Source organism: Lissotriton vulgaris, chromosome 10 (genome assembly GCF_964263255.1).
Source record: "Lissotriton vulgaris chromosome 10, aLisVul1.2, whole genome shotgun sequence".
NCBI lineage: Eukaryota > Metazoa > Chordata > Amphibia > Caudata > Salamandridae > Lissotriton > Lissotriton vulgaris.
Genome location: NC_141698.1, coordinates 939,176,797 through 939,190,710, shown reverse-complemented (window position 1 = coordinate 939,190,710; position 13,914 = coordinate 939,176,797). Strand labels below are relative to the sequence as shown.

General features: G+C 49.4%; 1 protein-coding gene across 1 annotated transcript in view; it reads right to left on the bottom strand.

Annotated features, from left to right (window-relative positions):
- SLC25A13 (solute carrier family 25 member 13) overlaps positions 1-13,914 on the bottom strand; it is a 785,732-nt gene that overhangs the window by 236,336 nt on the left and 535,482 nt on the right. The gene's annotated exons all lie outside the window — the stretch shown is intronic.

Here is a 13,914-nt window from a genome sequence, read left to right as displayed (position 1 = left end):
GGAAACTAGGAACTACACTACAACATGATGGGGGAGGGGTCACAGGGGGCTGTGCCTTAAGGACGGAGTAGCTCGAGGGGAGAGCAGTTACCCTGACCAGAAGGTCAGAGGTCTTGTTGGTTCTTTCTCAACTACAAATACCTGAGAGTAGACATGCGTCAACAATTATGCAAAAAAAACAAAGGAAACTGATATAGCTATTTCATAGGGATGCCGGTTGTGTAATTAGACAAGACCCAATTTGGGTCACTTGAAGGTGATCTTTGTGGCACAACACCTATAACTGGACCTCTGTTTTCTGAAAGAGGTCCTTAGAGGTGATACAACTCATCTTTCATCATGTGAGAAGCACAATGGAGGCAGCTACAGCTGTCTGTTTTTAATTTTCTCACTACCAGGAGAAGAAAAGCAAGAGTGGTGTGCTCTCTGGTATATTCAAAGTTCACAAGTTCCAATCTTCAGTTTTGCATCACTTCCTCTCTGGTACTTTCAAAATTAGCTTGTAGTATAAACCTGTAGGATCCCACCCAGAAGAGAAGATTACACAAGATTCTGTTAATCTCATTCTAGCAAAAACAAAACATGAATCAGAAGCCCCATGATTCTGTAGACCATATTCAGGAGGTGGTCTACTGTCATGATGCCTGATTTACATCTTATGTAAGTCACAACCTAAAGTAGCAAATTGAGACTCTGTCCATTGTCTGCAATTGGGAAACTGCTAGCTGCAGCGACTATAAAGATTTTGTAGGAAGAAGCAAGACATGAAAAGAGACCAACAGTTCATCAATGAACATGAGTCTCCATGACTATGGCTACCGACTGAGAAGAGGCCTGATGATCCATTTATCTAGGTATTTGTGTAGATGTTTCTTCCAGGGCTGAGCATTACCACACTGTGAAAGGTTTGAATGAGGGGTGTATGCCAAACTGAGTACTGCAAGAGAATCACTTCGCTACAAACCTGATGACCTTCCTTTTCCTGCTAAAGTAGAAGTCTGAAGTACAAAACATTCGAGTCCACTGCACTTTGCCAGTTCTCCAATTTCAAAAAACAAAACAGTTTAAAACGCTCTAGCTTTAGGAGGTGGTTGACTAAGCAAATATTCAGAATAGATCACGGACTACAATGTTTTGGAAAACAGGTAATTGGAATCTAAAGCCGTTTACATACTTCATCTCACATACAGCAACATCAATGCCTCAGTCTCAACCTCAACAAACGAGACAAGGTTATGTTGTCCTAAAAGGAAAGGATCAAATGTTGTTGAAGCACAACAGCCAGACTGTCCAGTTGCTTCCAGGCTTGGTCTCCAGTCCATCTAACTCCTCTGCCTTGCAAGATACTACAGTTCTACTACACGACATAGAAGAGGGCGACCTTAATCAGAACCATTTACTGTTGAATTGCTCTTGTGCAAGGTTTGTGAGGTTCCAACCATTCATGCTGAAATGAGTATAACTAATTTGCCATCTGGCAATAACACTTAGACGTTTTATTATTGGATGTCACAGTTGCATTGTAGCTTCCTCACTTAGAGGTTCCAAATTAACATTAGCCATATGTATGTACTATACTAACCATTTACTGCCCATGGCAGAGCTGCACATTTTTTCACTTAAGCACTGTGTCCCGTAAAACAGGGTAGCTTGGGGCGTGGCTTGCCGAGCGAAGATGGTGGACGCACTTTAAGAGTGTTCCGGGACCCCTCCGCCATCCGCCAATAATCCTTACCTGAACTGAGCCATCCTGTGGTGAATCCTGCTGTGTGTGTGGCGGGTCGGTCCTGACTGTGCCCTTGGGACTTCTGGGCTTCCACTGAGCTTTCCTGCCGCTGTGACTTCGAGCGGCGCATCTCACCTGCAGAATAGCGGCCCCTCCCCAGTGACTGCGGTGCTGGCTGTCGATGTGGGACCCCTCCCAGCCCTGCGAGCGTTTTCCTGTGAGTGGGGGCACGCCTTGGACACACATCCTGATGAAGAGTGGCTGCCGACCTGCAGGAGTTTTTCCCTCGCCGCCCGGCCTTCCCTCGTTGACGCTGGCGGAGGCGGGCCTGGCTTGTGGGGAGCCTCGGGGGCCTGGCTGTGACTCGCGGCGGGAGGCTCTCCTGGAGGCGCGGCTTCGACTGCCACTTGGGGCGGCGTGAACGAGAACCACAGGCTGCATTCCTGCTGAAGCCGGGGGATCGATGGAAGACCTGAGGGCCGCTGTTTGGGAGGCTACGGAGCGGGTGAGCTTTGGTGGGGATCTGGGATGGCTGCTGCCCCCCCCCCCACTGAGTGCCTACTTTCCCTATCTCCTGGCCTGCCCCTTTCTCCTGCCAGCGCTGAAGGACCTGAACCGGTGCATGCTGTCTAAGTGGCTGGCCCTGCATCGTGCCCCGGTGAGCCTTCTACTGGGGTGGCTGTATCGTCGGCTGACATATCGTCGAGAGAGGAGCGGTGGACCGAGTGAGTCCTGGCCGTGCCGGTGGGGGTCCGGATGGTGGCTGGGGGCCCCCCCCTGCACCCGCTTGAGGGAGGTGGAGCCGGCCCTGTATTGCGCTAGAGATCCCACCTGACTGAGGAGGCATGAGCGCCCACCCCTTCCTGATCTTGCTGGTAGGGTCCCCCCTGACATTACTGGTGGCAGAGAGGCACTGGTGGCAGAGAGGCGCTGGGGCAGCGCGGCGCTCCCTGGGCTGGGGTGCCCAGGCCGCTTCTTCATTGTGTCGGCCCATTGCTCCCCCTGGTTGGCCCTGGCGCCTCCCTTCTGCGGATTGTGGTGGAGTGGGGACGACTGGGAATCCCTCCTGACATCAGTGCTTGGGCTGGTTTCCCCTCACAGCTGCGCCACCTTCCAGTGACATCACCAGGGGCTGTCGGCTGCTGATCCAGAGTGGCACCCGGTGGTATTTGAAGACCTCTGCCCGAAAATGGATCATTTCACTACCTCGGAGGGTGGGGCGACCAGGGGAGCTGGGGAGCAGGAGCCTCCCTTATCCGCGGACTTGTCCACTATTCTACAGGCCATCCAGGCCTCACAAACCTCGGTCGAAGGTAAGAGTGCGGAGGTGCACGTGGACGTGACCGGCAGGACCTCCGGAACGCCACGGCCTGGATCAAGGAAACCGAGACAGATCTCTACAGTTGAGGATAATGTCCAACAACTCAAGGAGCAGGTGGCCAGTCTCCAGTTGCCTATGGGGGGAGCCTATTCGGCCTGCACTTTTCACTCCCCAGCCTTATCATAACCGTTCACGCAGGCGTCGCAGTCAGAGGTGGGCCAGGTCGGATTCCCCGCCGGGCCAATCCCCACAACAAAGCGATACAAAAGGGGAGGATGGACGGAGCGTTTGAGCAAATCAAACACTCACCCCCAGTCAACTGATCTGGGTTTAATCCATCACCATTCTTTAGCTCACTCAGCCACCTCAGTTCAGACATGGCCATATGCAAATCAGTCTGACCCTGTGCCTCATGGGAACAGTCCAGTCCGAACTGCCAAGCCACGTCTTCCCTGGACCGGAAACAAGCATCCTGGGACCGGTTTCGGATTCATAATCCTCATCAGCCAGGCTATCTTGAATCCAGTGGCTAAGTGAGCAAGGGACTGACGTCTGAGCATACCCTGCCAACATTGGATGAGGATGATGAGGATTATGAATCGGAAACCGGTCCCAGGATGCGTGTTTCCGGCCCAGGGAAGACATGGCTTGGCAGTTCGGGCTGGACTGTTCCCATGAGGCACAGGGTCAGACTGATTTGCATATGGCTAGGTCTGAACTGGGGTGGCTGAGTGATCTAAAGAATGCTGATGGATTAAACCCAGATCAGTTGACTGGGGGTGAGTGTTTGATTTGCTCAAACGCTCCGTCCATCATCCCCTTTTGTTTCGATCCCCACAACAACCAATAGTGCTCTCTGATGGTTCCTCGGCCGGGAGGCCCTCTCTCTCCTCTGGACACCTGGACCGTGGGGGTGCCTAGCCGCGGCCTTCTCTGATCGATCTCCCAGACACAGATCTCTCCCGCAGCCCGATGCTCCTGAGGGACCCTGCTTGAGGGGGGTCTATGCCTGCCGGGCCTGGCTCCGCAGCTGGAGACGGCCCCCACACATCTGAAACATTTCTTCCTTTCTGATGGCCTCGTTCAAGCACATCCTGACAAGAGGAGGGGTCCTCCACGCTTTCCAATTTTCAAGCGTTGTAGTTTGGGTGTTCATTCACTATTTTATTGTTGGGGCGACAGATGCTTCCGTTCCTGAAGGATAGGGTGGGGGGGGGGGGTGGGCAGTTGCCCAGAATGTTTTTCTTAATTTTTTTAATCTTGTTTTTTAGTTTTATCACACCAGCACTCATACAACACTCTAACTGGCGCACACCAGGACATATAGACTCCACTCCGGCCACCTTGGTAATCCCTGTAATGTCTGCCTCAACTACCATGCTTCCCCCTTGGGGATCCATTAACATACTATCACAGCCGATATGCCTGACGCACCATCGCTAACCACCTCCCGGTGTATCAGGTCTTGGAATGTTAATGCTCTCTTAGACTGTTTCAAACGCATGGCTGTTTTACGGTATACACAGCGTCTGGGGGTGGACCTTCTGTTGCTGCAGGAAACACCTGTGGGGGAACCACTGCCCCTTTTTGGTGCGATACGGGTATGATAGAGCCTGGCATTCGGGGTTCACTTGCGGCTCTTGGGGGTGGCAATTCTGGTGAAACGCTTTCTTCCCTTTGTGACAATACGGACGACCCTCGATGCCCAGGGCACCTTGGTGGTCCTTAGTGGCACGCTGAATGGTCATACCCTCAACCTCATATCACTTTATTCTCCCCCGTGATGCTGACAGCCACCCTCGCCAAATCTGCCGGCCTTTTGGCTTCCTTGCCTCTGGGACCCACTTTCCTTGGGAGCGATTTCAATGCAGTCTCCGCACCTGACCTAGACACAACTTGCCCCCCCTCCCCTAGTAGGGTTGCACAAGCAAATCAGCTGGCCGCTTGGGCTGCATCCCTGGTTGTATGTGATGCCTGGCCAGTTTGGCACCCACACTCTAAACACTTTACACACACCTCGGCGGCGCACCACACTCAGGCACGTATTGACGTCGTCTTTGTTCCATCAACGGACTGCCTCCTGATTCAAGACGTCTCAATTATCCCCGCCTTTGCCCGTCAAACATGGAGGCTAAACGCCGGGTTCCTTCACGACAGAGTTTCAGAAGGTGGTGGGCGGGAACTCAGGCATTACTTCTTTTCCAACGATGGGTCGGTCTCCTCACCGGGTACCCTATGGTAAGCGGGCAAGGCCACGATTAGAGGGGTCGCCAAGGGCCAGATCAATATCCTACAGCAAGACCAATTGGACCAAATTACCACACGGGAGGTGCAGGCTCTGCGCCTGGCGCGTACCCCGGCCTCATCCCTTGACGCCGATGCAAGACTTCTAACCCAACTTCGCGCAGAGATCAGGCAGTTGTCGCTGGATGCCTCCTAACTCCTTTGGCGCTCATCCGTGGCCAAGTTGTACGGTGGGGGTGACAAGAACGAGTCGCTCCTTTACCGTCTTGCTATATACCCGAGGGCGAATTGCATTATACCCGAGATTGTGACACGGGACGATTCGCTGTGCCGCTCCCCTATGGATATGACCCAGGCATTTGCCATCTACTACCATCAGCTCTACAAGGCCAGACCTCCTACCCTCTCTCTTTCGGATTTGCTGATGGATGGCGGTGGCAACCTCCCATGTGTAGGCCCCACCGCCCAAGCTGACCTTGACCGTCCTATCACCAACGAGGAGATCGGGGAGACGATCAGCCTTCTTTCCTCCAGCAAAACACCGGGTCCGGATGGTCTCCCCCAGAAATATTGTGCACACTATCAGGACACGCTTGTACCCCACCTGGTGGGGCTGTATCGGGAGGCAGTGGAGAGGGGCTCCTTCCCTCGTGAGACGGACTTGGCCACCATTGTGGTTCTGCGCGAAATCCCAGCCGTCCTCGTCCTGCTGCACCGATTATTGCCCATTTCAATCATTAATACAGAGATCAAAGTGTACCCCACGATACTCGCCTAGCGATATAAACCCCACTTATCCACTCTGGTTCAGCCCGACCAGTGCAGGTTTATGCCCTCGCGTGGAACCCGGCATTGTCTTCGTAGACTGCAGTCCGCTCTGGCCCACCGTCACCTCTTAACGCCATACCTGGCGATTCTCCTGGTAGACTTCGAGAAGGCTTTTGGGGGTTTCTCTGAGACGTCTTGGAGAGGATGAGCATCGGTTCCCGGTTCCGAGCCATGGCCGGGGTGCTGTACGCCTCTCCGAGAGCTCGAGTCCTTGTAAATGGGGTCCTATCGGAACCCTTCTTAATTCGCAGGGGAACGAGGCAGGGCTGTCCACTTTTCCCTCTGCTCTTCGCTTTGTTGATGGATCCCTTGGCATCCTTGATGCGGTTGTGTGAGCGCGTGAGTGGTGGGAATGGCCCAACATCCAGCCGGACAAAATTGCCTTATATGCGGACAACGTCCTCATCTACTTAGTAGATCCTGCCCAGTCGGGAGACTGGACCGCATTGTCTTCACATTTTACACTCCTTTGAACGGGCCTCCGGCTGAACCCCGATAAATCAGTTCTGTTCCCCCTTCATCTGCCCAGAGAATGCTTTGACGGGCAGTCTGTAATACCTCTTCGCTGTCAATCCTTTAAATATTTGGGGATCTGGATGACCCTGCTCCCCGAGCTGAGTTGGGTCCTCAACGTTACTCCTCTGGTGAAACGTGCCAAGGCGGATATCTGGAAGAGGCAGTTGCTGCCCCTGAACCCCATGGGAAAGGTGGCCCTTTTTAAAATGATGGTCCTCCCCCGCTTCCTTTACGTCATTCAAAACACCCCCTTGTGTTTTCCTACAACTTGGTTTTGAGAACTAGATTGTATAATGTTCAAGTTTTTTGTGGGGGAAAGGTAGGTTCCCTCTGGCCCTAAGCACTTGTAGCATCCCTTCGTTTGATGGAGGCCTATGAATGACTCATCTCAATTTATATTATCTTGCTAAGCGACTTCTCTCCTTACACGACTGGCTCAACAGGGGTTAGTTGGACCCGGCCTATAGGCTTGAGTTGGGAGAGCTGGGCCTTGCTAAGATTCAGTCTATGATGTATGGAGCCCCGATTTCCACTCGCCTCCCGATGTGACGAGCTCTGTGTTGCTGGCCTGGAGGGCTGCACTGCGGCACAGCAAGTGGACACACACACTAACACAGTGTACTCTGTTGTGGAATGGTGAGGTTCCGTGAATCCCGAACCCGTTCTATAAAGGATCATATCATGACGATTTTGGTATCAGTGAACCGCAAATGACGAGTGCGGTATGCATGAGTGTTTTCGTCACGTTACATCAATGGATTCACTATGCATTTTGTGGGTTGCCCTCACATTAGACTGATGACTGCAGGATGACTGTGGCCATGCAAGTCTCTAAGGACACGTACACCTTTGCTGACTCCTCTGTGACCTGGGCAAGCTGATTTCATTGCCCGAAGCCAAACTTGTTCGGCCAGTTCCTTTCCCAGTGGCCGAATAAGATTACCATCCAGGTGCACATGTCGTAAACCTTTCATCGCACACAAACTATGCCTAATCTTACACACACCTGTGTTTCCTTCTTTATGACTAGCTTTACGATGAGGAGGTGCCCGTTTTTATTAGGGGTCTGTCGATATGTGATGGAAATACTGGACCTTGCCGGGTAATTGATTGTGGGCTGGACAAACTGAAATATGGGCTTGTCATCATGACTGCTTTTTCTTTGTAGTGAAAATATGTGAATGATCAACTGTAAAATAAGGAATGTTTGCCTGAAGCATAATATTTTGTATAAAAAGGAAAGGCTGGCTTTGTAAGATTGAGCAGTCTCCTGAGAACCTACATGCTGTTGTACTTCTAGGACCTCTGTTACTGGTTGCAGTCAATAAATTTGATCTTTGAAGTCACCAAGAAGTATCCAGTGTCTCTGTACTCTAAGACAGGTGAATCCGGAAGACTAAGGGCGTTTTCACTGGCGCCGCTGGGTTTAAATACCCGGTTCTTCAGTTGGCGCCCAACTCGGGGCCGACTTCAGCGGTACCGGTCCAAGCCTGATGATCGTGAGGAGCTTCGTGTGAAAATTCTGGAGGAAGGCCAGCCACTTCATCGACCCCTGTATGTCGTCGTGGTCCGAAAGGCTTTGCTGCGAAGTTCCCCGCTTTCCAACGGCTACGAAGGACTGCTGCCCTGACTGTCGCCCTGTCTTGGAGCCTTTTGATGATTTGTAAAGCAAGACGATAAACTGGTCTTCTGGCGACGTCATCGATACCTCAGTTAAGTATGAGTGGAGCGTCTCCCAGTCCTTAGTTTGTTTTTGGTATCCTTCGGGATCGCTTTGATTTGGTACCTGCAGGCCCCAAAGCCGAGGGACTCGTGTTTTCACGAGGCTATCGTATTTCGATAATCCTTCGAAGTTTGAAGCTAGACTAGCGAGCGAAGATGCCTGGTCTTAGCAGACTTGGAAATTTGTTTTGCCTTGGTTATAATAGGGATTCCCGATTGGAGGATTCGTGTCCGGTTCCTCCGATTGGAAATCCTACGTATGAATTATATGTGAAACATGGAGTGGGCCCCATTGCTTATAATGACATCTGGGTAAAATATACAAGGAAAGACGGCGTCCTACAGTGGGCCCGTTATGGTAGTTTTGAAACTGAGATTCTAGATAATCTCGAGGTTAGATTGTTCAAAAAGAAAGCCCGGCCGGCAATGTTTGACTCTGTCCGCCTATGGCGCAAGGAAGCCAAACAGAAAGAAATTAAATTAGCGAAGAAGAATAAAAGAGCGAGGTTTGTCAATGGTGCAAGCTGCTATAGCATTAAGGGATAATGAGGAAGAGCAAGAGAGCGAACAGATGCTTAGGGTCAGGAAGTTAGCGGTAGACAAGTGCTACCCAGCTTTACTGCCTCAACAGCAAGTTGAAAAGAAAGACGCTAAGAAAGATCCTTTAATGTCACATTTATTGAGTTCGCCACCCCCTTATGCACAGAGTGCTACGGCACCACCGCCACCTTTGTTGTGCCACCTGCGATTCCTCCACAGCCAGCTCCTCTTCCGTTGGCTACTGTTCCTTTGGCGCAGCCTTCTTAAGGGCCGCCAACTTTGCCTTCTACTTCGTCTGCTACCCCAACGCCTATTTACACTACTCCTTCTGTTTCGGCTTTGGATTCTTCTACTACTGTTCCGTCTTCCCTTCTTCTTTCATCTTCTCCTTCTACAAGACAGAAAATGTCTGCTGCCTTGTCTGGTTTTCTTTCTCCTTTATGGGGACATTTGAATATGTCTCCAGTTAGTGAGCGTAGACAGTCACGTAGTCAGTTGCCTGACACAAATGAACGTACAGTTTTGGATCATTTGGCGCGTAAGTGGATTACGTATGCTTCTCAGTATGATCTGGAGGGTGTTATGGATGTCTTCCTTCAATGGGAAGAACGTAAGCAACTGTACGTTTTTGAGACGATGTGTGGATTCCTCCATGAACAATGGGTTGCAGAAGTAGGTAAAGCTCCTGATGAGTTTTATCGTGTGCATTCTGAGTTTGCGAAAGGGACCATTGTGGGTCCTCAGGATGTTGGAAGAGCAGTTGCGACTATTTTGTCGTTTCGTAGTGACACTCCTTCTGAACGATTGTTTGAGTCTGACCCGTCAGATAGGAGAAAAGCGCGTCAATATCCGATGCATGAGATTCCTCCGGTTTGGAGACCTCAAGATGGAAATGTTGCAGCACACTTTCAACGAGTTTGGGTACATGTTCCTTGGAAGCATGCTGAAGTTTTAGCTATCATGCAGTCTTTGCCTGATCCGCGCAAAAATCCAGCAGGATATTATAAAGAGCTCACCCAGACCGTGGGTTCGTGCATTATGAATCTGGCGGATATGTTGTTTGGAAATGTTGTCCCACAGCCTATTTGGAGTAAGATTCGACATGCGGATCATGAGCAGGAATTGGGTGCTATGTGGGTTAATCTTCGGGCTGCCAATGATAGACAAGTTGGTGGTGCTAAGCCTGAAGATCTCATTACTGAACTCCCTCATGGGATTATTGATTATATGAAAACTTTGATGCCTGAAGTGCGTGTTAATTGGGATAAGTTGTCTGCGTGTAAGCAGAAGAAAGACGAAACGGTGTCTGAATTTTTCACGCGGTTTGAAGAGACTTTTGTAGATCATAGTGGTCAGGACATGGCTACTGAGGGTGGCCAGAGATTGTTCGTTGACAAATTTGTACATAATTTACTTCCTGAGTTGTGTAACAAGTTGAAAGACTCTGAGAGTGCTTGGGCTGTTTCTACATCAGCGCAGATTTTGGCTACTGCCCAGTACTATGAAAATAGACGTAAAGATGAGAAAGAGAAAGAGGATAAAAAGACTAAAGAATTGAAGACCAAGATTCTGCTGCAGCAAGCGTATCCGCCCCGTAATAATCAGCGCGATTATCAGCAACCTCAGCAATATCAGAGAAACTTGCAAAGGTTCGAGTCTTCTCAACAGCGTTTTCCTGTAGGCCCTAATCAGTGTGCGTATTGCAAAGAAGAGGGTCATTTCAAGAATAGTTGTCCGGCTCTGCTGCAACGCACGAATTGTGCTTCTGGTGTAAGAGGTCGAGGTGTTCAACAAGCTCCTTGAGGTAGAGGTCGTGGTCTGAATACGCGTTCTTTGCCTCCACAGAATTCTATGAATAGCTTTGATCAGCAGAATGGTGCGTCTTGTAGGACACCACAGTACTATGTGGACGACTACTATGTCGAAGGTGAGGATACAGATGGTAATGATTGCTAGGACGGCCATAGACAAAGACAGGGAGTTGTTTCAGTTCCAGTAGATCAGAGTGGACCCTATGCTGAAGTGATTGCATCAGGTGTGTCAGAACCTTTTCTGTTGAATACTGGTGCTGCAAAGTTCTATTATGCACTTTAAACTCCCTGGCGCACCTTTGTCTGGCTTAAAGAATGTTTCAGTAGGTTTTTCTGGCGCCCCGGTTACGAATCCGGTTTCTAGTCCATTGTCAATTTCTGTTGGACTTCGTGAATTTGAAGCACCCCTCATCCTTACAACAGGTTGTGGTGAGAACTTGTGGGGACTGGACTTGTTGAAAAGATTGTATGCAACGCTATATTGTTCTCCGTCAGGAGTACAGCTTACATTAGGGAAGAGAGTGATCTCTCCGATGTACGTATCTAAAGATCGACTTCCACCTGAATTGTTTTCTCTCCCTGATTCTCTTTGGGCTACTGGTCCTAATGATGTGGGTCTTTTGGAGATTCCACCATATGTTGTGACACTGAAAGCGAATGCTAGGTTGCCACGTATTCCACAGTACCGCATTTCTAGCGATGGTGAAAGAGCACTTTTGGCGATCATTTATGATCTGATTGACAAGGGTGTGATTGAGGAAACGAGGGGTAATGTGTGCAATAGTCCTGTTTTGCCTGTCCTAAAGAGAACTGATTCTTCACAGCCTCCTGTATATAGGTTTGTGATCGACCTTCGCGGGGTGAATAAGATTGTTGTTCCGCAATTTCCTGTTGTACCAGATATCACCGCTTTTTTGACTTTGATTCCGGCTACAGCCACGTGGTTTTCGGTGATTGACTTGAAGAATGCTTTCTTCAGCATTCCCATTGCCGACGAGAGTAGGGATAGCTTTGGCTTCTCTTTAGGAGGCCGAAGTTTCCGCTTTAAGCGCGCTCCTCAAGGCTATTGTGAGAGTCCATCGATCTATAGTCAGGCTATGAAAACGCAACTTGATCTGTTTGTTTTACCTGATGGTGCTGCTCTTATTCAGTATGTTGACGATTTGTTAGTTGCTGCTGATAACGAAGAGATTTGTAAAGAGGCTACTTTGTCGTTGTTACGTCACTTGTCTGATTTTCATCGTAAGGTTTCTCTTTCGAAGTTACAATATTGTCGACAAGAAGTAACCTACTTAGGTCACCTCTTATCGAAGGAGGGAAGGAAACTGACCCCAGAAAGAATCCAAGCTATTGCGAAAATGAGTGTGTCAACGACACAGAGAGAAGTACGTGCCTTTTTAGGTATTACATCGTACTGTAGACAGTGGATTCCTAATTTCTCATTGCTAGCGAAGCCTTTGATAGCTCTTACTGTCAAGGATACTCAGAATCCTATTCCTTGGTCTGACGAATGTCAGAAGAGTTTTTCAGAATTGCGTGGTGCGTTTTGTTCGGCTCCTGTGTTGGGTACTCCCGACTACAGTAAGCCTTTCACATTGTATGTCCACGAGAGAGAGGAATGTGCATTGTCCGTTTTGACTCAACAGTTTGGCGATAAGCAGCGCGCATGTGCTTACTTTTCGTCCACTTTGGATCCGGTAGCTAGAGTGTTGCCGAGTTGTTTGAGAGCTACAGCGGCAGCGGCTGTTTCAATTCGACAGTCTGCTGGTTTAGTTATGGACAATACCTTAATCGTAATGGTCCCACATGCAGTGGATACCTTGTTGAATCGTACCAAGACACAGCACTTAACTAGTGCTCGGTTGTCGGGTTATGAGTTAACCTTGTTAGCGAGTCATGTACATAAAAAAAGATGCAACACGTTAAATCCAGCCACGTTGTTGCCGATTTCAGCTGAGACAGATAATGTTGATGAGCAACATGACTGTTTCCTTAGGACTGAGGAAGAAACGAAAGGGAGGATAGACCTTAGGGATACTCCTCTTCCTGAGTGTGATGGTACATTGTGGGTTGATGGTTCATGCTTCAAGTTGCCGAATGGTGATACGACTGTGGCATATGCCATTACGACTTTGCATACGATTGTTGAAGCTGCACGTATCCCACATAATTCAGCGCAAGCGGCAAAGTTGATTGCATTAACGAGAGCGTGTGTGTTGGCGAAAGGAAACTGTGTACACTGACAGTCAGTATGCATTCGGGGTGGCTCATAGTTTTGGACGTTTGTGGCGTGAACGTGGGTTTCTGACTTCTCATGGTGCAAAGATCCAGCATGGTCAGTTGGTGAATGAACTCCTTGAATCACTTACTTTGCCATTGCAAGTCGCGATTGTGAAATGCAGTGCGCATAAGAAAGTTACTGATGATGTTGGCCGTGGTAACGCGTTTGCCGATGAAGTTGCGAAAGAAACTGCGAGAGATGTGATGAGTCGAATGTATGTTGCGGGTTCAGCGAGATGGGTTCCAGACAGTAGTATGTGTGAAGATACGATTGAGAGTGTGAAATCCATCCAAGCTGAAGCTACAGAGAAAGAGTTGAATGAATGGAGAGTAAGCAAGGGTAAATTGGACTCGAATGGTTGTTGGGTTGAATTGTCAGAACATCAGCGATGGTTGTTACCCGATGCGTATGTACTTCCAGTGGTTACAATGGCGCATGGAATGGCACATATCAGTGTGAAAGGGATTTGCAAGCTGCTGGCTCCACTATGGCAGAATGTGGGTATTCCCAAGTGTGCAGAGAATTAGGTCAAGAATTGTATGGTGTGTTTGATGTACAATCCTGGTAAGGGAACTCCAACTCCAGCTGGTCATTTTGCCCCTCCAACGTATCAGTTCGAGGCTTTGCAGATAGATTTCATCCACATGGAGAGATGCAACAACCTAAAGTATGTGTTAGTGGTTGTTTGCTCTTTTTCTAGATGGGTGGAAGCTTACCCTTTGAAGGACAATACTGCCTTGTCCACAGGTAAAGTCCTTTTTTCCCGAGGTTTAGTTTGCCGAGAATTATCTGGAGTGACAATGGGAGTGAATTTGTGGGTAAAGTGATGAAGAGAGTGTGTGAGGGACTAGGAATTCGGCAAAAGTTCCACGCTGCAAATCACCCCCGATCAGCTGGTTTAGTATAATGTATAACGGCACCCTTA